The sequence below is a fragment of the Papaver somniferum genome, chromosome 9 (genome assembly GCF_003573695.1).
Source record: "Papaver somniferum cultivar HN1 chromosome 9, ASM357369v1, whole genome shotgun sequence".
Taxonomy (NCBI): domain Eukaryota; kingdom Viridiplantae; phylum Streptophyta; class Magnoliopsida; order Ranunculales; family Papaveraceae; genus Papaver; species Papaver somniferum.
In genome coordinates, this window is record NC_039366.1 from 203,840,323 (window position 1) to 203,863,790 (window position 23,468).

At 37.6% G+C, this 23,468-nt stretch overlaps 1 long non-coding RNA gene across 1 annotated transcript; it reads left to right on the forward strand.

Annotated features, from left to right (window-relative positions):
* The first annotated feature begins 369 nt into the window (after nucleotides 1-369).
* On the forward strand, nucleotides 370-966 carry LOC113307765. Its single transcript, XR_003339308.1, has 3 exons — nucleotides 370-411; nucleotides 518-713; nucleotides 913-966. It is a non-coding gene; the product is annotated as an uncharacterized LOC113307765 (long non-coding RNA).
* The last annotated feature ends 22,502 nt before the right edge of the window (nucleotides 967-23,468 follow it).

Consider the following 23,468-nt stretch of genomic DNA (forward strand, 5'->3'; position numbering starts at 1 on the left):
TAATTTTACTGAGATTCTGCCTATATTTGTTTGTGCAGCTACAACGCAGGAAAACGTTTTTAGCCTTGGATTAGAAAAAACTCCAAAACCTGCAGGAGAGTTACTAAAGGAAGCTGCAAATACAATAAGAGAAAGGCAACCATCATTAATACAACAACGTGTGCTGAGGAATAGAAAAATCCCAACACAAGATCTGAAACAATATCAAAGAAATTCAAAGAGGATTAAGAAGAAAGCTAATGAAGAAGAAATGGCCGCAGTTCCAGAAGTAGAAGAAGATAGAATGGCTGAGGTTGCTGAAGAAGATGATGGAACAATGAGAAACGATGTGAAAGGTTCAGAAGTTATCGAAAGGCTGGAAGGCGAGAAAAAGAATAAAGTGCTTGAATATTTCAATACTCATCCGAAAACGTAAGTAGCTTGACTCCAAGTAGGCTTGATTCTGTTATTGATTGTTGTATTTTACTACTTGATTCTGTTATCTTGATTGATAATAGTTTACTTCTTTGTAATGCAGAGACATTGCTTGGATAGAATGCGACGAAGATGGTAACCAGATGTTTGATATATCTGGAGAACTAATGCTACAGCTTACAAAGAAAGAATCCTATTTGGAGTCAGAATTCATCGACTTCTACATTAGCAGATTGAAGACAAAGATGAACTCTAACAGCAAGTATGACAAAGCGATATTCCTGTCGCCAAAAGCATACGTAAGTACTTCAATATATTTAAAATCTTATTGCATTTATAATGTGTAGTATATGTGGTAAGATTATGATAACATACTCAAGATTTTTTTTCCAGTGTAAAACCCAAGGCCCTGTGTGTAACTTCTGTTTACATAATCACTTGTTCATTTGTAACTTTTGATTAAAAATGTGAGTTTGACATTCCAAATGGTTTTTGCAGATCTCTTACTTGAAGGATTACGAAGAATTCAAGAAATTTTGGATTCCGAAGCTTGCGAAGGAGTATGTCAAGTACAAGAACGATGCAGTCAGACTTTTCGCCCCAATGTGCAACAACAACACACACTACACACTGCTGGAGTATGACTTGAGGAGCTCTAATCCTTGGTCCTACATGAACTCGTCAAACGTTAAGGAACTCAAGGGTGAACACCTTCTTCAAGCCAAGAAATATGCATTTGCAATTACTACAGAACTCAGACTACGCTGTCCTTTTGCTCTTGGGATGAATGAAAATGCCAAGAATCTCAATGCGCCCCCACAAGGTACAATTCCTGACTGTCTTCCATGTGTATGCAATTACATGAAGATCAGGATGAAGAATAAACCACTTGACAAAAAATTAACCTCAACTATGATGCTATGGTGGACTGACAAGCTGAACCGCATGAGAGGAAGCATGCTATACAAGATTCTTTCGGATCCATCTAGAGATGTGTAAAGCAGTCATTAGGATTAGAAAAAATTCTATACTCGCAAATATGTTGTTAGCCACAAACAGATGTTAGACTTGGAAAATATGTTGTTAGAAACTTTTAAATTTCGTCAGTTAGTAGATTTTAGCAGTTCTTAGTTTTGCAAAATATTTTTGGGTTGAAATTCTTTGAATTAAATTTTTTTATCTTGTTAGAACTACTACTGCTGTGTGTACAGGTTTCAGAAAGTATGCAACAGGTTAAGTAACTACACATCTTAATTTGATGCAGAAAGTGTAACCTGAGTTTACATATACATTTATCATGTGTAAGCTAATGTTACACATCCATATATTTGAGTGTAAACTGAAGTTACACAAGCCATTGATCGGATTGTCCAATAAATCAAAATAAAGTTACACCAGCATTTATCATGTGTAAGCTAATGTTACACATGCAATCACAGCAGTGTAACTTCCGGTTACATATCCATATATTTGAGTGTAAACAAAAGTTACAGAAAGCATTTGACCACTGATCAGACGTATACAATAAATCAAAAATAGAATAAAACGCATTTCAACTGTGAACTGACAAAATCTGAATGAATCATCCTTACACATAATCAACGTTGAAGAAAAATAAAAGCGTTTGGTCCATGAAAACCAACATGAAGAAAATTAAAAAAACAAATAATCAAAGATAAATAACAATCAAATCATTAGTTGCAGAAATGAATTTTGTTAGGCTCAAGCTAGTGGGGTGTGAACTTCCGAGGATTCCTGCAACCTGCCTTGTTGTGACCTGTTTCCTTGCAGTTGCTGCAATGAACTTTCCTCTTCACCTTCTTCTCGTGTTTACTTATAATCCTTTTCCCTGGTGGTCTACCTGGATGCTTCTTCACGGTAGGTGGGTTGACGGTGTCGTCTGGATGATATTCAACAGGCCTGTTGTAGTTGGGAATCGGTTGGATGGCATGCATATAAGTCTTCCTAAAATAGTCGCTTGTAAAATACGGTGAAATGAAATCAATAGCCTCACGTTTAATCTTGCGTATGGCTGCAAGAGCATGAGCACAAGGAAAACCATATACGCGCCACCTGGAAGAAAACAAAAAACAAATCAAAAATCAGTTAGTTGCACATACAAATCATAAAACACTCAAAATTAGCTAGCTACAGGTGCATGTACAGGATGTGTATCTTTAAGTTACACATATAAAATAAATTTGTAACTATTATTAACACATGCATATATCTAATGTAAAGTGGATATACACATTCTTAAACAAAAGAACATACAAAGAGAAGAAAAAAGCATAAGAAACCAAACCTTTGACAGGTGCAAGTCTCGTGTTCGAGGTCCACCATGTGAGACCTTTCACTAATAACTTCAAACACGGTAGGGCTAGCAACCAATACTTCCCAAGCCAAACCTTCATCTTGAAGAGCCACAAGCTTTTCTTCATACTCAGGGGTTAATGGAGTCATCATATTAGCACCAATTTCACGACGCTCCGCCATCAAACACATTATTTTCCTCCTAATCTGAAAAGGAGAAAAAAACTCATCAATGCATAAAGTGACAAAACATGAAATAAAAAGACAACAAAACACACACACACACTCAATTAACCTGATCAAGAAGAGCAGATGCAGGCATCTTCTTGTGAACCAGAACCCAGCTATTGACTGATTCTGCTAGAGTACTAGATGTTCGTCCATACCGACAACCTTTGAAATAGGCATTCGCATATGCTTCAGGTGGGATTGTCTCGATGTAATCAGCCACCCAATCGCAGTTCAAATCTCTAATCTTCTGTATGGCTTTCGCATGGTTTTCAGGTGAGAGTGCGTATGTCGCCTCTCGGAAATGGTCCATCACAAGTGAGTACCTAGGATCTGTTGCAGTGATGGGTATATTCTTCGTCAAATGATAGTAGCAGAAGCTGTGGAACCCATCTGGATAAACAAGTGGAACACCTTGCAAGAGTCCTTCATGGCGATCCGAAAGGAAGGTGATTGGCCTCCCATCACCAACAACTTCTTTCAAATTCCTTAAAAACCACTCCCAGTTGTCGATCGTCTCAGAATCGACTAGTGCAAAAGCAAGGGGGAAAAATCCTACAAAAAAATTGTGCAGAATCGAAAGAATAATAAGTTTCACACATGCTAAAACAAATATTTAACTTAAGGTTACAGATGCTATTTTCTTAGTTACACACTGAGTAAAGTAATGTGTAACTGAGAGTTACACATGTGTAACTGTTAGTTATTTGTCAACTGAAGTTGTTCATAAAAAAAAAAAACACATAGAAAAACATACCTTTACCACCATTGATCCCAGTAGCTGCCATCAAGCAACCTTTGAATGTACCAGTCAGGAAAGTAGTATCCAAGTATACCATTGGACGACAAAACCGGTACCCTTTGATGCATGCAGCAAATGCGATGAAAATCCGCTGGAACTGTTTATTTTCACGTTCAAACTTTATCACACTACCAGGGTTGGTTTCCCTTATAGCATCAATATACCATACCAAGTGCGAGTAGGACTTGACATCGTCGCCATAAATCGTATCATAAACCTTTTCCCTAGCATTATATGCCTGGTAGTACTCCATGTTGATCCCATAGTTGGTCTGGAAATCAGCAGCAATTTGCTTGGGCTTCTTGTGAGGATTTTTGCGAACTTCTTCCTCAATCAAACTAGACGAGAAGCTGGTGGAGTAAGTTTGGTTCAAGTTGCGTCCACCAGCACCACAAATGTGCTCAGGGTTATAAGACCTGACCTGAAGAGATTCATACAAAATATAAACAATTCAACCAAAACACAATATGGTGCCAAAAACATCATGTGTAAACCAAAGTTACACATACTGTAACAAAACATAACATATGCTAAGCATTAGATGACAGAACACGGAAAACCTACCTGAAACATTTCATTCCTTTCATCGATAGAAGCTGCATGGAATTTCCAGCCGCATTTTTCATCTGCACACTTAGCCGTGAACCTAGAACGCTCATTGTGAGTTACAATCATTTGGAAACCAGTGCGAAGACGATACTTGGTAAAAGCAACCCTGACTTGCTTAACTCCTTCAACAAACACATGGCCAATATCACCAAGAACCTTGGGCCAACCATCCGATAACAAAGGTTTCGCTGGCTTACTTTTATCTTCCAAATACATTGCAACAGTAAGATTGTTTGTGGACGAAGACGAACTACTAGACCCATTAGAAATAGAAGAATCTGCCCTAGAGCTAGAGGAAGAGGCCACACGAGGAACATTTTGCAAGAAAATATCAACACTGGTCTTCTGTTTACTATTTGTGATAGATATAAGAGCTTGCAAAGAAAAATCACAGTCAAGCGGAAAATCTTTCCCACTTTCTCGAAAGAAGAAAGTAATACCAAGTGGAGTATACTGCTTCCATTCCTTGCAAACTTGTTCCTTAAACTCATCAAGTTTGATATCAGTATTAACACGCAGGGTAATGAAATCAGAAAAGTAGCGAACAACAGCAATGCAACTAACAGCAACGCAACTAACAACAGCCATGACAACCTGAAAATATCAAATACACAATAAGAATATCAAAATTTGAAAACGAACGCAATTCACTCGGGGGCGTTGCCCCCTCGTGAGAAGTATATTCTATGCGGCAAGCTAAATATAAGTAAAAGATACAGATGATACAATTGTTTACAAATAAAACATGTTACAGGACATATATATGTAACTTCAACTTACACATTCTTCAAATACAACAGGATATATATGTGTAAACTAAAATTACACATGTTGTAACTAAAAAAACATCTGCATCTTCCTCACACATGCTTAAAAATACAAAGAGGATATATATGTGTAAAATAAATTTACACATGCTGCAACTAAAAAACATCTGCATCTTCTTTAAGCATGCTTAAAATACAACATGATATATATGTGTAACCTCAAGTTACACATACTTTAACAAAAAAAACAGCATGTATACAAATCAATTTGAAGTTGTTTTTTTGAAACAAAATTGTTTCTTCATACTTCTCTCAGTATCAACAAAAAGTAAAACAACAAATTAACAGATCGCACATGAAAGAACAACAAAATAATTCAAAAAAAAAATTGAAAACAGATCTGAAATCAAAAACAACATAAAATTCTTACCTAGATTTGTTGTTTTCTTTCTTCTGAAACAATGTTTATTTTGTTCCTCTTCTCAGTATCAAACAAACATGTGTAAGCATCAACAAAAACATGTGTAAGTATCAAAAGTGACAAAAATAGATCGAAACGGTAAAATCAAAATCAATTGAATTTGAAAACTAAATCGAAATCACAATTCGTACCTATTTTGATTTATGTATTCCCAACTGTCTTCTTCCTCTTCTCAGACTCAACAAATTCGACACAGAACAAAAATCGTAATCAGTAGAAGATCGAGATTCAAAAAATCGATGAGAAAACTAGTGAATCAAGCAACAGAAAAGCTAAAATCGAACAAACCTATTTGTTGTTCATCAATGCAGCTTCACTATCTCGTCAGATCTGAAAAACAGACGAATACACCTCAACGAATTGAGAGAAAATTCGTTTTCTTCTTCTTCTCGTTTATGTTGTTCTTCTTCTCGTTTTCTTCCTATCAAATTAACGAAAATCAGTATGAAACTATCAAAATTCACGAATTCTTCTGAAGAAAAATCTCCAATTCTGTTTCTGAACGAGAGCGGAGAGAAGAAAGAGCTGAATCTGATTTGGTTTTCAGTTTCTGGTAGGTATAAAACGTCTATAAATAGGGAAGGTTAATTTCGGTATTTTTACTTTTATTAAAAATCCTGATGACGTCAGCAATCCGGGAAAATTGAAAACCAGGCCCCAAAAAAAATATTTCTGGGCCTAGAAATATCAAAAACGGAAAGTGTGGAGTTGAGGGTGTAAGATCCATTTTGTGGGGCTTGTATATGGTTGAACCCATATAGTAGGGGGTTCTAGTATTTTTCAGTATCCATATATCCATCATACGTTCACCTTCCTTACCTTCCTTTATGTGACTCTTAAATTTGATAATTAATAACTAAAAATTAAACTAAAACACAAATATTGGTTTCTTCCGTGACGATGGAAGATTAAAATTTCATGTATATTTATATTGTATTATTACATGAATACAAGGAAGAATTTACATAAAAATAGAAACAAAATATTCACAATGAATACATATAATCCTAGTTTACATAACTAAAAGGCTTAGTATCTTCTTAGGTGTCTTCTTTCCATTCCATGCTATATATGAGAGCCTGTAGTCTTGAATATGAGATATACAGAATTGATTCTCATTGTTTCAATATCTTTGATAATCTTTTAGTCTTTATTAGGATGAAAACTCTTTACAGGTTGGAAATGAAAATTACATGTATGTAATTTTCAATACCCCCTCAAGTTGGAGCGGGCGAAGAGATAGAGACCACGCCCAACTTTAACAATTCTTTAATAAGCTTCAGCTCCCAGTGGTTTAGTAAAAATGTCATCAAGTTGCTGACGGGAAGAAAGAAAAGACGGGATAAGCAAACCAGATTTGATTTTTCACAGACAAAATAATAGTCGATTTCAATGTGTTTCGTGCGCTCGTGAAAGACTGGATTATTTGCAATGTATAATGCTGCTTGATTATCAAAGTAGACGGCCATGGGTTTAGAGTGAGGTATCCCAAGATCACGGAGTAGAAACTTAAGCCATTGAAGTTCCGAGGCTAAGGAGGCAAGTGCTCGATATACAGCTTTGTTTCTTACTTTTCCAAGAGAGTGGACTAGAAGAGGATAAAAACACAAATACATATTCCCCCCAAGCGTCGATCCAAGGATAATGTTCTCCAAGGATTCAGAAAGGATATAGAAACATGGGGATGGGAGAGATGAAAACGTTTCATCAGTTAAATCAAAGACTGCAATATCACAGCTAGGTTTTTTATTTAACCAATGAAGAGCCCTGTTAGCAAATACGCCCGATTCCGAGAATGTATAGGTAACTTTTGGTATGTCTCTCCACCTACTGCCATCACCAAGAGTGTAAACTTGGACGCGTCGATTATCGTTTACATTGTCCCTAATCTTGACAACTTTGTACACATGGGTGGAATGGAAATAACCGAATCCAGTAAACCCATAATATGTCTCGGGAATACGAATAAGTTCACATGTGATGGGATTGGCAATGTACGTACAGTCATCACAGAAAGCTATGTAACATACCAAACCATTGGAAGAACCAACTAAGTGTATGGAACTACCTATACCATTTCTCTTTATTGCAGTTCTGTAAAAAAATTATTGTGTTCCGGCGCTATTAAAATTTTCTTTGTAGTAGAAGAGAGTATAACTAAAATCCTTTTACCAAATACGTGAAGCATACCTGTCTTGGGTTTCCCCAAAAGATTTTGCAAGAGTTTGCGTACTTTCCTACTGCAATATGGATTTGATAGGTAATCGATTAAATATTTCTTGCACGGTATCTCAACACAAATTCTCCATCATTCCCCCTTTAGTTCCAACAAAATCCTCTAGGATGTGATTTTTATCTTCTGATCGATTCTTTTTTATTTCTTGTTGTACAACAGCTAGGGATTTCTATTCCAACAATCTTGACATCATCAGAATGTTTATATTTATATCAAAAACCTTAGCGTTTGTGGAACCTAAATATAGGAGGTCACCTGCATACATGTGATGTTGAATATAAACTGGGTTCCAGAATTTTATTCTGAAACACTTGGGCCTAAAATTTGTAGCCCACTTGTGATCCAACACACGTATTCAAACTTCTTGATTCATGTTTTTCAGCATAGCCATGACCGCATTAAAAAACCATAGCAAAATGGTGACCACGCACCCTTTGGAGACTTGTAAGGGCCACGGAAAAAAATAATATTTACAGTCCGTATGAATATTAATTAAGAAGTTATTTTTCGACACATAAAAAAAAATAAAAGTTAAAGATTAGTTTGTAATCATAATTTCAAAATGATCTTTTAAAGTAAAAAAAGTTAACTTGTTCTGGGGCAAGTAATTCTGACTTCCGTAATTGGATTATGCTGCTGGTATTCAAACAAGCTTTTCTAATTTGATATTTTCTTACTTTTACTATACAAGTTAACGAAGTACTAAAAACAATAAGTACGTGTAATTTGGGTACGGTGGATAATATGGCATCCAAACACGATGGAAGTATGAAATAGAACGAATAATTGTGGAATACCGGAAATAATTGGGGGATATTTTAATGTTCATGTGGGCATGATTTTTCGATACCGACAATCAAAATCAGCTTAATTTTTCATGAGGGCATGAACAATAAATATCCCCATTTATTTCCGGTATCCCAATCCATCCTTCATGAAATACGTGCGGTAGAACATATATTTGTAGTTTTGATAATTTTTATTTTATGAATGTAATAGAAGATAGTTACCTTCCCTTATTTATGGGTCACAAAATATTTTCCCTGTATTGACCATAACTGTTTTGGAGAATAATATATAGCCCAGGATCCTTCGGTAGAAGGAAGGCAAGTCTTTACCATCTAACATGGTATCAGATTAAACTCGATCCTCTCTTCTTTTCTCAAACCCCAAATCTCCACGGCAGGTGATAAAAAATCCCTGCATCCGGCATTTGTTGTCAATAACATAAAAACCATAATCCACATTCTCCTGGTAGATCAAAAAAGATGAATACTCGTCATGGGTTTTCCTTTTCGAACTACACCTTCAAGCTCAGTCTTCTCTCTCAGCAACACCAACAGATATTGATGACAATACCTTGAAACAACTAGATCTGATGCTCACGGTTCTGAAATCTGGAAAAACTGCAAAAGAACTTTGGGATCATCTTACGAAGCTTTTTCAAGATAACAAAGGTAATCGTGCTGCGACTCTTGAAAGTAAATTTGTCAATCTAAAGTTTGTTGATTGTGCTAGCGTTGATGACTACTGTGTCAAGCTTAAATCTTTGTCGGATCGATTGAATGATCTTGACTTCCCCATGAATGAAAAACGATTGGTTATCCAACTTGTCAATGGACTTACAGAGGAATACAACATGTTGCATCCTTTACTCAACAGTCTATGCATACTTTGATGATGCTCGCTCTCAATTGCGCACTGAGGAAATTCGTCGCGCTCAACAGACCATCATGTCTTCATCAACTTCCCTTGCTGCCACAGCCTCATAAACCGACCTTGGAGATCAATGACATCAGCGCTCCGGAAATGGTAAACGTGGACACCGTCCACCACAGCCTGAAAATGCAGCAGCAACTGCACCGGTGTATCCCCCTCTACTGCCAACACCACCACACTTCCTCCAAGCACACCAAGCTCGACCTCAAGCATACCAAGCTCGACCTCCAGCGTACTCTCCTCAATGAATACCATACTGGGCTGCTCCTTCATGCCCGTATCCTACTGTCTCTACATGGAAACCCTCACTTTCTGCACACGGATCATCTCTTGGTCATCCTCGCAGTGCTCAGCAGCGTCATCGCCCTTCTGGTTTCGATCAAGCTCAAGTATATATTGCTCCTTCAACTGAGTTACTACCACACGACTTTGCTGAAGCATATAGCTCCATGAGCTTGCAGCCACCAGATGATACATTTTATATGGATACTGGTGCGACCTCCCATATCACTACGGACTCAAGTACGTTACACATTGTTTCAATTAGTATAAGTACAATCCATCTTGGTCGGCAATGGCGACTCTATTCCAGTTACATCTAGTGGTACCAAGTCTTTCAATCTCCCTTCCCGAACTCTCCACCTCAAAGATACTCTTGTTGTTCCTGACATAATCAAAAACCTTGTTTCCGTTCGTAAATTCACCACTGATAATCATGTGTCTGTTGAATTTGATACATCTGGTTTTTCTGTGAAAGATTGAGTTCGAGGAAGATTCTCCTTCGATGTAATAGATGGGGGAGCTTTATCCTCTCACCACTCCTGTCGTGCACCCTCCAACAACATCATCTCCTCATCTGTCCCTTACTGTGTGCTCGTCGATATATGGCACAACCGTCTTGGTCATCCCGGACAGGCTATTTTAGAAAATTTATGTTCCAACTCTTTCATTCAATGTATAAGAAACAATCTACCAAAATTTTTCATTCTTTTCAAGTTAGAAACATGTTCGTCTACCATTTTATGACTCAAATTCCATCACGTTTTCTCCTTTTGATCTTATTCATAGTGACTTTTGGACTTGTCCTTTACATGTTGCGACTGGTTTTCGATTATCTTATATTGTTGGACGATACACAAATTTGTGGGTTGTATCCGTTTAAAGCTTAAATCTCAAGCCTTTACCAAGTTCTTGGAATTTCGTTCATTCGTCAAACATTTGAGCGAGATACAAAATGTTTGAATCTGACATGGGTCGTGGATTTGATAATTCCTCTTTTCAAAATTTTTCTCAAACTAATGGCTCGGTGTTTCGATTTTCTTGTCCACACATTTCATCTCACAAGGGAAGGCGGAACGCCATGCTTCGGTGAGTCTCAGTAATTACATCACTTTCACCCTCATGTCTCATGCTTCGTACGTTTAAAATATGGGCTAATTCTCTTATGGATGTTTTCTCCATAACCATTCTTCCCTCCAAAGTCCCAACTTCACTTCCCATGTGTTCATTCTTTACCAACGTCAACCAACCTATGACCACCTTCGTACGTTTGGTTGCTTATGTTATCCCAATATTTCCGCCACCACACCCCACAAACTCGCCCCTCGCTCCTTAGGTGTGTTTTTCTTGGTTTTCCTCTCCACCATCGCGGCTATCGTTGTCTCGACCGAACCACTAACAAAATAATTTTATCTCGCCATGTAACGTTTAATGAAAACGTTTTACCATTCATTGAATCTTCCAACAGCAGTTCTCCCAATCCTGATCACTTTCCACCACCCATTTCCCTTTTGTTCCCGGTACCACTGGCCTACCCATCTTCCAATTCTTCTCAGCCTCCTTCACCCGTTACTCGACAGATATACACTCCACCACATCGTCGTCATTTTCTGAACTCTTCCTTTGTTTCCTCTCCTCCCTTGCCTTCCCGTAACTCTCCTGACTGCACATCGTCTACAGTCACGCCCTCTAAATCTTCTACAGCAGACATCAACACCTCTACTGTTCATACCCCTATCTTCCCTACAGCACATGCTCACGTACCCACATCCACCAGCTACTCTTCTCCTGTTCCCTCCTATACAGCAATCCCTGACTCCCCTACAACACACACTCACGTGCCTACATCCACCAGCAACTCTTCTCTTGTTCCATCTTGTACATCACATACTAATGTGCCTACAGCCTCTACCAATTCTTCCATTCGACCCCCTTCTATTGCCAATTATACTCGCCCTGTCACTCGGGAATCTCATGGGATTTTCCGCCCCACTCATAGATTGAACCTTCATGTTCAAACCCAACAACAAATCTCCCATCTGCCTAAGTCTCACCTATATGCCCTTAAGGATCCAAACTGGAATAAGGCTATGCTAGATGAGTACACTGCAATGTTGGGACCTAGTGCCGAGACCTCTGGGTGCTCATATTATTCGCTCCATGTGGTTGTTTCATCACAAGTTTCATGCATATGGTACCTTACAGCGTCACACAGCTCGTCTTGTGCCAATGGTAAATCGCAGCAGGTTGGATTTGATTGCTTTGAGACATTCAGTCCGGTTGTTAAACCCGCCACCATTCGCACAGTTCTCACCATTGGTACTTAAAGCTCTTGGCACATTCACCAGTTGGATGTCAAGAATGCTTTTCTACATGGGGACCTGGTCGAGACAGTTTATATGCATCAACCCCCGGGATTTGTTGGCCCTGCACGACCAGATTATGTTTACCGCCTCCGCAGATCACTTTATGGTCTCAAACAGGCGTCTAGGGCGTGTTTTCAGAGGCTTGCGAACTTCATCACCAACTGTGGTTTTCGGGGCAGTGTATGTGATCCCTCACTCTTCATTTATCGGTCAGGACGGGATACCGCATACCTATTATTACACGTTGATGATATCATACTCACTGCCTCTACTGATGTTCTTCTATGCTGTTTTATTAAATTGATGAAACATGAATTTTCTATGACTGATCTTGGTCTGTTACATCATTTTTTGGGTATTAATGCTACTCGTTCATCCTCAGGGTTGTTTTTATCTCAGTCGCTCTATACAAAGAACATCATTTCTCGTGCATCCATGACCGACTGTAATCCAGTAGCAACTCCGGTGGACACTCACTCCAAGCTTAGCGCTACTTCTGGACCAGCAATTAAGGATCCTACATTTTAAAAAAGTTTGGCTGGGGCATTACAGTATCTTACTTTTACTCGACCGGATATATCTTATGCGGTACAGCAGGTATGTTTATTCATGCATGACCCTAGAGATCCTTACATGCAAGCCCTTAAGCGTATACTTCTCTATCTTCAGGGAACTATTTATGATGGGTTGTTCTTATCTGTTTCCACCATTTCTTGCATCAATGCATACTCTGATGCTGATTGGGCGGGCTGTCCCGATTCACGCCGATCAACTTCTGGTTTTTGCATTTTTCTTGGAGACAACCTCGTCTCTTGGTCCTCCAAACGTCAGGCAACTGTTTCCCGCTCCAGTGCTGAAGCTGAATATCTAGGAGTGGCAAATGATGTGGCTGAAACAACTTGGCTTCGGAATTTACTTCTTGAGCTACATATAACATTACGGCGTGCTACTATGGTTTATTGTGACAATGTGAGTGCTGTCTATATGTCTTGTGATCCTGTTCAACATCAACGCACAAAACATGTGGAAATCGACATACACTTCGTTCGTGAACGTGTCCGTATCGGAGGCATTCGTGTCTTGCACATCCCCTCCGAAAATCAGTATGCTGATATCTTCACAAAGGGACTTCCAAGACAATTTTTTATTCGTTTTTGTTCTAGTCTAAGCCCTTGCTTCTCTACCGCTCAGACTAAGTGGGTGTAATAGAAGATATTTACCTTCCCTTATTTATCGGTCACATAATACTTTCACTCTATTGACCATAACTGTTTTGGAAAATAATATATATGCCCAGGATCCTTCGGTACAAGGAAGGCAAGTCTTTACCATCATCTAACAGAATGTAACACTGCTTTAGATGTAGTATCAGTTCATTATACATTATCTTATATATAATAATTGGCTTGTTCACTCGTTCCACCTCAATGGTTTAATTTCCATACCTTGGTATCTTTATTGAAACACCCTATTTTTGTGTGATGCATATGAGTGTTAAAGTCTCCTTCAAAATATATCGGTCCATCCCACCAATCTCTAATCACCTTCGTGTCCTCCCAAAAGTGAACCCTGGATTATACTCACAAGGTTGTACGCACCAGTGATACCCCACTTGAAACCATTAGCTCTTATCTATAATAAAACTGATATGTTATTATAACAAATCCTAACATCCTTCTTCTCGAATTTACAACTATCCCATATAAGATAAGAGACCACCACCGGCTCCTACAGATAAAATTTAAACCCAATCAAAATTTTCTTCATGCCATGATTTCCTAATAAACCGATTCGAAAAATTTATGATTTTGATTTCCTGTATAAGACAAATTGCGCATCTTTAACTAGCAATAATGTTTTTAAGTGCCGTGATTTTATCAAAATATTTCAAACCCCTAACATTCTAGATTAAGATCTTAAAATCTATTGGACAAATCCCCTCCATTGCGTTACTTCTTTATTCAGCTGCCAACATATTATTTACTTCTGGTACAACATTATTATCACCTACTTCCTTATTCAGATTAACTCTTTCCTTATACTTAAGGACCAATTGAGTCATATTATCCTTCAGTGATCTGAAGTTGTCCTCACTAATTTGGCTATAATTGCATGCCAAGTTGACACAAGCTGTAACAGCTTTGTCTACAGTCTCCATTCCGTCGTCATGCTTTGTAACGTTCAAGTTCATTACCACTTCATTCTCCATCAGGTTTCTACTTGCACCATCGTCCGGAAGATTATAATCATCTTCCTCCAAGTTATCTTGTCTCAAAGTCTCATCTGTTCGTAAAGGATAATATCTTGACCCAGACTCATACGCAGGTTGTGGGCTTTGTACATTTGGTACTGAGGCTGAGTTTGAAGCCCTCGTTGACTTATGAACATATATCCAACTCCCTTATTCTTCTTCCTGGATAATTTGACCCGAACCGGTTCGTATGTGTCCAGCTATTTCTTCAGATGAGACAATCCTCAACACGGGTTCATCCTGACCCTCGGTTCTTCCGTTTGCGTTATTGCCTAATGAAAGGTTCAAAAAAAAAAAAATCTTCAGAATAATTCAAAGACGACATAAAATCTTCAGTTTGAAGTCAAAATCATGAACTTTCCTTCAATGTTCAAATTCTGTTACCTCCAGTTTAGGAGAATAATTAGTGTCCCGTTCCAAAGTCAATGTCAGCTTTTCACCATATATTTTTGTTAATAAAACTGTCGGGATATCATCAAACTCTCCCTTAACAGCAATCCTGAAAAAATGCACCTTACTGGACATGTTAATGGACAGAGTCTCAACTGAGATTGATCTCGAACCCCTTAACTCATTGTCGATCATTGCAAAAGTATCTGAATTCTACCATAACCTCTTATTTATATCCATTTAACCGCATTATAATAACCTTCTACTGGGTAAATTTAGTGTAACATTCCACTTCCATGATTTTACCGTAGCAGAATTTTGACTTTGCATCGTACTCTCTTTGCATTGATCCTTCTCCTTAGAGTTACAAGTTGGTGTAGTTTCCATCTACAGATCGTAATGATGAGGCCATTGATTTCCCATATAGTTGGTGTCCATAATAATATTCGTTCCTCCTCTTCCAATGTGAATTTAGTCGTAAGCTTGTTCATTTCCTCAAAAAAAAAAAAATCTTCTCGACTGAAGTTTCTTTTTATTAAGCCCTGCCAAATTTTTCCATGTGAAACATTGACAATGCCCCATCTTCCTTTTTTACTTGAATGAATCTATAGTGGAGGATATACTTCTTCAGATTGAAAGGATCCTACTGTCTCATTTCTAGCTAGTTCTCTTGTCAAGGAAAAGATATAAAACTTCAGTTAATGTACACTAACATTCTCTGTTGTTTCCAGTTGGAAAACATATGCTAAACTTGTTTCTTTCCGGTTAATGTACACCAACATTTCTAGCCTACCTAAATTAAATAATGCTGCAACTTGCAATGATTCGTTGATGCTAAAAACATTTAGTTGGTTATGGACTCATTGGCTCATTGCTACAGCATACGTGTCTGATATCGACCACGTCGTGGTTACAATGTGTTGAAATTAATTTTCCCAACTAACGTGAGACTATTATTCTCAACATGTCCACTCATATGGAGCCTTCCTTGGATACTCATATGTGGGTTGTAGCCTCTCTTAACTGCAGAAGCCTAAACTATACAATCGTCAAGACTAGTCGCAAGAGAAGACTATTGAAGACTAATCGCAAGTGAAGACTATTGATACTACTTTTCTTCTCTGGTTGTCCCAAGTCACGCAAACAAGATAAAACGAGACAATTCCAAGAGGAATTTTTGATGGACAGAAATGGAGGAAGACAAATCCAATATAATTAGGTTTTTTATTTATCACCACACCCTAAATTTTTGATCCCCCCACCCCCACCCCCCCACACACACATACACACCTCTTCTGAATTTAAAAATCTGATATATTCCCCTGCATCATTGTTCTGGATTTGATCCAAGTAAACGTCTTCTCCAAGTATTTGAGACCACTTTCTTTTATCTTCACCGTGTGCAGTATCTTCTAATGTTTTAATCATCCAAGTAACTATGCTAAAGTCGAAATGCAACCAAGCACTAAACCCCCCCGACATCTCTTTCGGAAATCTTCAAAAATTTAATAGATCCGTAAAATTCTGTTTCAATGGAAAAAGTTTTTCTCTCTAGTTGAATTGTTTTCTGTTATACTCTAGCCTCTCTAGAGCTTGAGCGCCCCCATCTCTTCAGTGTAAAGTTCTCTGAAGCGTTCCTCATCCAATCTAATGATCTATTCTCTGCTTTGTTCTTCCAGTAATCATAAGTTCAACTTAATAAAGTAAAAAGATAAACAATGACAAAAATGGAAACTCTGCCACCCAATAAATCTCGTCCACGAGGGGAAGGATCAGAGATCCGTCCTTGGACAGTGGAGAAGTTCAGAACCTGGACTCCTCCGGTCATTGATGTCTACAAGATTAATTTTGATTCTTCTCATATGGATAAAAATGCTTTATCAGGCTGGGGTATAATATATGTAGAGACTTTACCGGTAGCAACAATGGACTGCGAGGAGGTGCATCTCTAGCTATTGATCCTGAGAAAATTGAATCTCAGTCTTTCCTGGAATCAGTACTATGGGCACAAAGCAGGGGTTAGAAAAGGATTCACTTGGAGGGTGATTTCTCAATGTGATATCAACTATCAATGGGAAGACAACAACAATAAAATGGAGAAGTTGCAATCTTGTCCAAGATACTCTTAATATTTTAAGATTTTGTAAATCACTTAGAAGATTTTGTAGATAAATTTGCAAGAGCTTATTCAGTTTGTTTTAATTGGTTTAATAACGAGTCTGACAGGAATAAGACTCTAATCCAACGGAACAAAAACAATATGTAACTTTCTGCTTTATGAATGAATGAAACATTCATTTCCTATTAAAAAATAATAAATATATAAATAATTTTTTAATCAAAAAGATCAAAACTTGCAGAAGGCTGATTCCATTATTGAGAATTTAACATATTGGGCATGTTCCTTGTTACAATAAGGTTTGTGTCTAAATATCTTGAAAGTTTCCATTTTTTGGTGAGCAGACTTTTTAATCAGTAAAAATAAGAATTGGATTTAAAGGGCTTACATAACGAGTAAGCAACAGAAATGTTGGAATATTTTCAACGCCGCTAACCAAAGGGGGGTCCTGGGGGGCATCGTCCCCCAGGCTGTGACTCTTACTAATGTTTTACATGTCCCTGACATCGTGAAGAACCTTGTTTCCGGCGACCTTGTTATGAAGGCTGGATTCAAGACGACCTATGAGTCTAATAAGTTTGTGTTGTCCAAAAATGGTGTGTTTGTTGGACAAGGATATGCTTGTAATGGGATGATTAAGCTTAATTTAATAAATAATGGTTCTGCTTATATTGTTGACTCTGTTAATTTATGGCATGGTAGATTAGGGCATGTGAATTATGGTTCTCTTAGAAACATGAATCGATTAGGCTTGATTTCTGATTGCAATTTTGATTATGCTTCTAAATGTGAAATATGTGTGCAAGCAAAGATAACTAGAATTTCCCATAAGTCTGTAGTACGAAATTCTTCCTTACTTGAATTAGTACATAGTGATGTGGGTGATTTGCATGGTTCTGCCTCTCGTGGTGGAAATAAGTATTATGTCACTTTTATAGAAGATAGTACTAGATATGCTTATACATATTTAATGAAATCTAAGGATGAAGTCTTTGATAAATTTAGGATTTATAAAGCAGAAGTAGAGACACAATTAGATCACAAAATTAAGATTTTACGTTCTGATCGTGGTGGTGAATACTTTCCTACTGAATTTAATTCCTTTTGTCAAGAGCATGGTTTAGTTCATCAACGTACTGCACCTTACACACCTCAACAAAATGGTATGGCTGAAAGGAAAAATAGAACTTTGATTGATATGGTTAATTGCATGCTTATAAGTTCTGGTTTGCCTAATTCTTTGTGGGGTGAAGCTATGTTGTCTGCATGTTATATTTTGAATAGAATTCCTTTGAAAAAGAAGAGTGTTTCTCCTTATGAGTTGTGGTTTAAGAGGAAACCAAACTTGAGAAGACTTAAAGTCTGGGGTTGTTTAGCATATGTTCGAAAGCCTGATCCCAAAAGACCAAAGTTGGGAAACAGGGCTTATAAATGTGTTTTTGTGGGATACTCTCTTAATAGTATCACCTACAGATTTATAAACCTTGACACTTTTGAGATTATAGAATCTGTAGATGTGGAATTCTTTGAGAACTTAAATAGGAACAGTTCTCAAATGCAACCCATGGAGAATCCATTGTTACCTGATCTAGAACCTATGGAGATTGATAACAATGATGAAAATCCCTCTCCTACTCATGACAATGATATTTCAGTGCCTACTGAAGATATCAAACCTAGAAGGAGTAAGAGAGGAAGGATTGAGAAAAAGCCTGATCCAAACTTTATTTATTACCTTGTAGAGGCAAATAAGAATAGAATTCTTAGTGTTAACCAGTATGTTATGCATACTGATGATGACCCTAAAACTTATGCTGAAGCCATGAGTTCTAGAGATGCAAATTTCTGGAAAGAAGCCATCAATGATGAAAAGCATTCGCTTTTGACTAACGGGACTTGGGTATTAGTAAATTTACCTCCTGGTGCTAAAGCAATAGGAAGTAAATGGATATTCAAGAGAAAGTTGAGAGCTGATGGTGAAGTTGATAAGTTTAAGGCAAGGCTAGTTGCCAAGGGTTATAAACAAAGACATGGTATTGATTACTTTGATACATATGCTCCTGTTGCCCGCATCTCATCCATTCGTTGCTTGATTGCACTTGCTTCTATTCATAAGTTGGTTGTGCATCAAATGGATGTCAAAACTGCTTTTCTAAATGGGGATTTAGAAGAAGAGATATATATGGAACAACCTGAAGGTTTCATATTACCAGGCCAAGAGAAGAAAGTTTGCAAGTTAGTGAAATCTCTCTATGGTTTGAAGCAAGCCCCTATGCAATGGCATGAGAAGTTTGATAAAGTAGTTTTGTCATATGGTTTTGTGGTGAATGATGCGGACAAATGTATCTATAGTAAGCATGATAGTTCTGGTTGTGTGATTCTCTGTTTGTATGTTGATGATATGTTAATCTTTGGGTCTGACATATCTGTTGTGGAAGAAACAAAGAAGTTTCTTAGTTCTAACTTTGATATGAAGGATTTAGGAGAGGCTGATGTAATCTTGGGAATTAAGATCCTAAGAAAGGGAGATGAGTTGGTTTTAACTCAATCTCATTATATTGAGAAATTTCTCAAGAAATATGGTCACTTTGATGACAATCCAGCACCTACTCCTTTAGACCATACTATCAAGTTAATGAAGAACACCGGCCGTACTCATGCTCAACTTGAGTATTCTAGTGTTATTGGGAGTCTTATGTACGCTATGCATTGCACAAGACCGGACATAGCCCAAGCCGTGGGAATATTATGTCGTTTCTCAAGTAATCCAGGATATGAACACACTGGAAAGCAGTTTCAAGAGTTATGGCTTACTTGAAAGGAACAATAAATTTTGGTTTGCATTACCAAGGCTATCCCGCTGCACTAGAGGGGTACAGCGATGCTAACTGGAACAATGTAGAATCAAATTCCAAGTCAACTTCTGGATGGATTTTTACATTAGGGGGTGCTGCTGTGTCTTGGAGTTCCAAGAAGCAGACTTGTATTTCTGATTCAACAATGTTGTCAGAATTGATAGCTTTAACTGATGCATGTAAGGAGGCAGATTGGCTTAGAAACCTACTTATGGAAATTCCTTTTTGGAAGAAGCCAACTCCGGCGGTCTTGATTAATTGTGATAATCAAGCTACAATCTATAATGTCTCTAATAAGACTTATAATGGAAAGTCTAGACATGCAAGTCTTAGACACTACATGGTTAGGCAACTACTCAAGAGGGAGTAGTTACGGTTAACTTTATTGAATCAAAGAGGAATTTGGCAGACCCATTTACGAAAAGTCTACCAAGTTCAGTGGTTTCAATAAAAAGGAAAGAAATGGGACTAAGGTCTGTGAAGGAAGTTTGATCTCCCATAGCAGAAACCCAACCTATGTTTTGAAAAGGATAAACAAGGTTCAATGTGGTACCAACAAGTTATGGATGTGGATTATGGAGCACTAATATAAAAACTTCCCATTTCTTATTAGTGCTGGTTTCTGCAAGAAAATAGGATGGATGTAAATCCTTAATGAGTCTATGATTAGTAAAAGGTGTATCGCAGAAACACCTTCGAGACTTACCTATATGAGTATGGAAATAAGGCCGTTTCCTAAGAGAAGAAGACCGTTCTCTAAAGAAGACTCATGAACAAGGATATAAGCACATGGCCATTAACGTGCTTGGCTACAGAACACATGATTTTATGAAATCAATATGTGTGGAGACTCCGGTTTTATCATAAGGGGTACTTGGTTCAAGACTGGTTTCACCATAGAACCTCGATAAGGCTTTGAGTTTCTTACACTAAGTGAAGGTTCAAATCCAAAAAATACCTATCATTTATGTGTTGATTTCAACGATGATGCTTAGTCTCAATTGTGCTTGAACTACGTTGGCTTGATCCCACTCGGGTACGTAGGCAGTCACTTCGGTGATGCAGTCACTCTGATTTAAAAGTTTTAACTTTGTTTTATGGTTTTTGAAAATAGGGGGAGAATGTTGGAATATTTTCAACGCCGCTAACCAAAGGGGGGTCCTGGGGGGCATCGCCATTGATGTCTGTTGATGAAGGAACCTGACGTTTCGTGAATAGAAACCTGTTGGCGAATAAAAAAACCTATTCCCAACAGGTGCAAAACCCTTTATAAATAGCTTCTCCCAGTTTCATTTAACATATAAGAAAAATCAATCTGTTTTCTCTGTTTCAAAAAGCATCATCAGAAATCAGAAATCTCTTTGTGTGTTCTTGATTGAATCAAGGGGGTACAAACCTTGAATTCAGTTTTCGTTGCAGGGCTTTCATTGTATCCTGAAGGCAATATTTCGCATACCTGTTGTAATCGCCAATTGTTATTGGGAGGGTAGAAATATTTGTCTAAAAGAAATTTATACAAGCCTTGAAAGTTTTGGAGTGCAACACTTTCTTCTCTGTGTCATTCATCCTTTGTGAAACCCATTTTTTTCCAACAAGAAACACAGGAAAAAACTAGGCATTGGTAGAAAAACCAAGCAAACCCCAAGCCAAAAGAAAGACTCCCCTAAAACAATGCCAGAAAAAAAAAACAAAGAAAACTAAACAACAAAAAATGTATCCCAATTGGCTTTAATCTGATCTAAATGAAACCCCTGCAAAGAATCTGCATGCTTCCCCCAATAGAAAACTTGAGTTTGATTTGCTCAATTACTTGCTCAAAGTCTGCCCTTCCATCATTAAAAATTATGTTGTTTCGACAATTCCAGATTTCCCAACATATTGCTGCCGGCAGAAGTTGCCATAGAGTTCGACCAATCGAAGAAAACTTCTTTATGCACCATCCTTTGATGATTAAATCTATACAGTTTGGCATAACCCAAAGTCTTTTAGAAAAAGATACGAAATACTGCCATATTCTCGAGGCAAAAGAGCAGTGAAAGAGGAGATCTGAAGTCGACTCTCCCTGTTGACAGCAAAACAGACAACCATTCCCTGTTGAGCAGAGTGGTAAGTCAGAAACAAAGAAGTGATAAAGGAGAGTATATTTGTTACCGTACAACGAAATCCACAGACCTAGGGTTTAAAAACAAATTTGGGGAAATTTTAATAACCATTGGATTTTATTCATCCAACGACCACAATCTGACTTAAAACTAGGCATACACGTGTAAGGTGAACCAGAAACAAGATATGACAAGAAAGCACACAAAACACAAAGGTAAAAAAACAGATATTTTAGTAATTTTGTAACACAAATTAAGAATTAAGTAGAGGCTAAAATCGATCGAGGAATGCATCAAGTATAGACCTAAGAGTAACCATTGCAAAATTTAACTTTAAGCAGACAATGCAATAAGAAGAAAAAAGAGAATTAGTTGTATGACTATGTGAAGAATATTGGGGATTTTAATAAAGTGCCACACTTTCAATTTCATGTTTAAGAAAGTGCCACCGTTTTTTTCAGAATTTATTTAGTGCCACACATTTGACCTTTTCCATCCAGTTTTTTTCCAAACAAAAGTTTACATCCGTTAGTGCATAGGTGGCAGTAGTCCAGCTTAGGAAAAGACATTTACGCCCTTGAATCATCTCACTACAATTCATGTCTTCTTTGGGTCATTTTATCGAACAAATAGATATTGTCTTTGTTGTTGTTGTTGCCATCACCATCTTCACTTCACTGAACTTCTTAAACTCAAGTCAACAGCGAACCCTTCATTTAATTTCGCTTCCATCACCATTAAATCAAGACCCAGTATTCATTTGCTATTGTTTATAGAATACTACACATCAATGGCAACATCACCATTTAATTGACCATTTCTGTGTAACCATCACCCATTCAAACACGTACATCATCTATCCAAGCTTTTGCTGCCATCTTCTTCCAATCAAACCCATGATTCATCTCAACTGAGTTTCGCAGCGAATTCAAATCCGCAACCACCCAGCACACAACATCACTAACTTCACTGATATTGATATCAATCTGCTACAAATCGAGTACAAGAACTTCACAGTACAAATTTAACAAAAACCCAAAAGACCAAACTCATTAATCAAATCTTCCTTCTCTCAGGAACATCTACCAATAGACCTAATCTTGGATGAGATTATAAAATCCCCAAGTCTGACTGCTTTTATATTGATTTCAATCTTCAATTCCATGTCTTAACTCTCTCCAAATACCAGCAACCATCACTGCAGTCTAGAATTCACGACCAACATTTAGAAATTAAACTAACCAAAATTGACGGCAACAACTTCTTTGTTTCTCAACCAGAAACCAATTCCCCTTCTCTATTCTTGCAGATGTTCACCAAATTAACCCAATTTCTCCACATCTCTTGCTTTAAACCCCCGTCAAATCCCTGCTCTTTGTCTCTGAAATCGAGTTCAACCCCATCAAAACAGCACCAGTTCTTAGTCTTCTCACCCTTGAAGAACAGCCACAGAAACCCATCACCTAATTCTTCTTAATTATCTCTCGATTCTCAGTAATTAAACCCTAAATTTCATCTCTTAGCTCAAACATAGAAA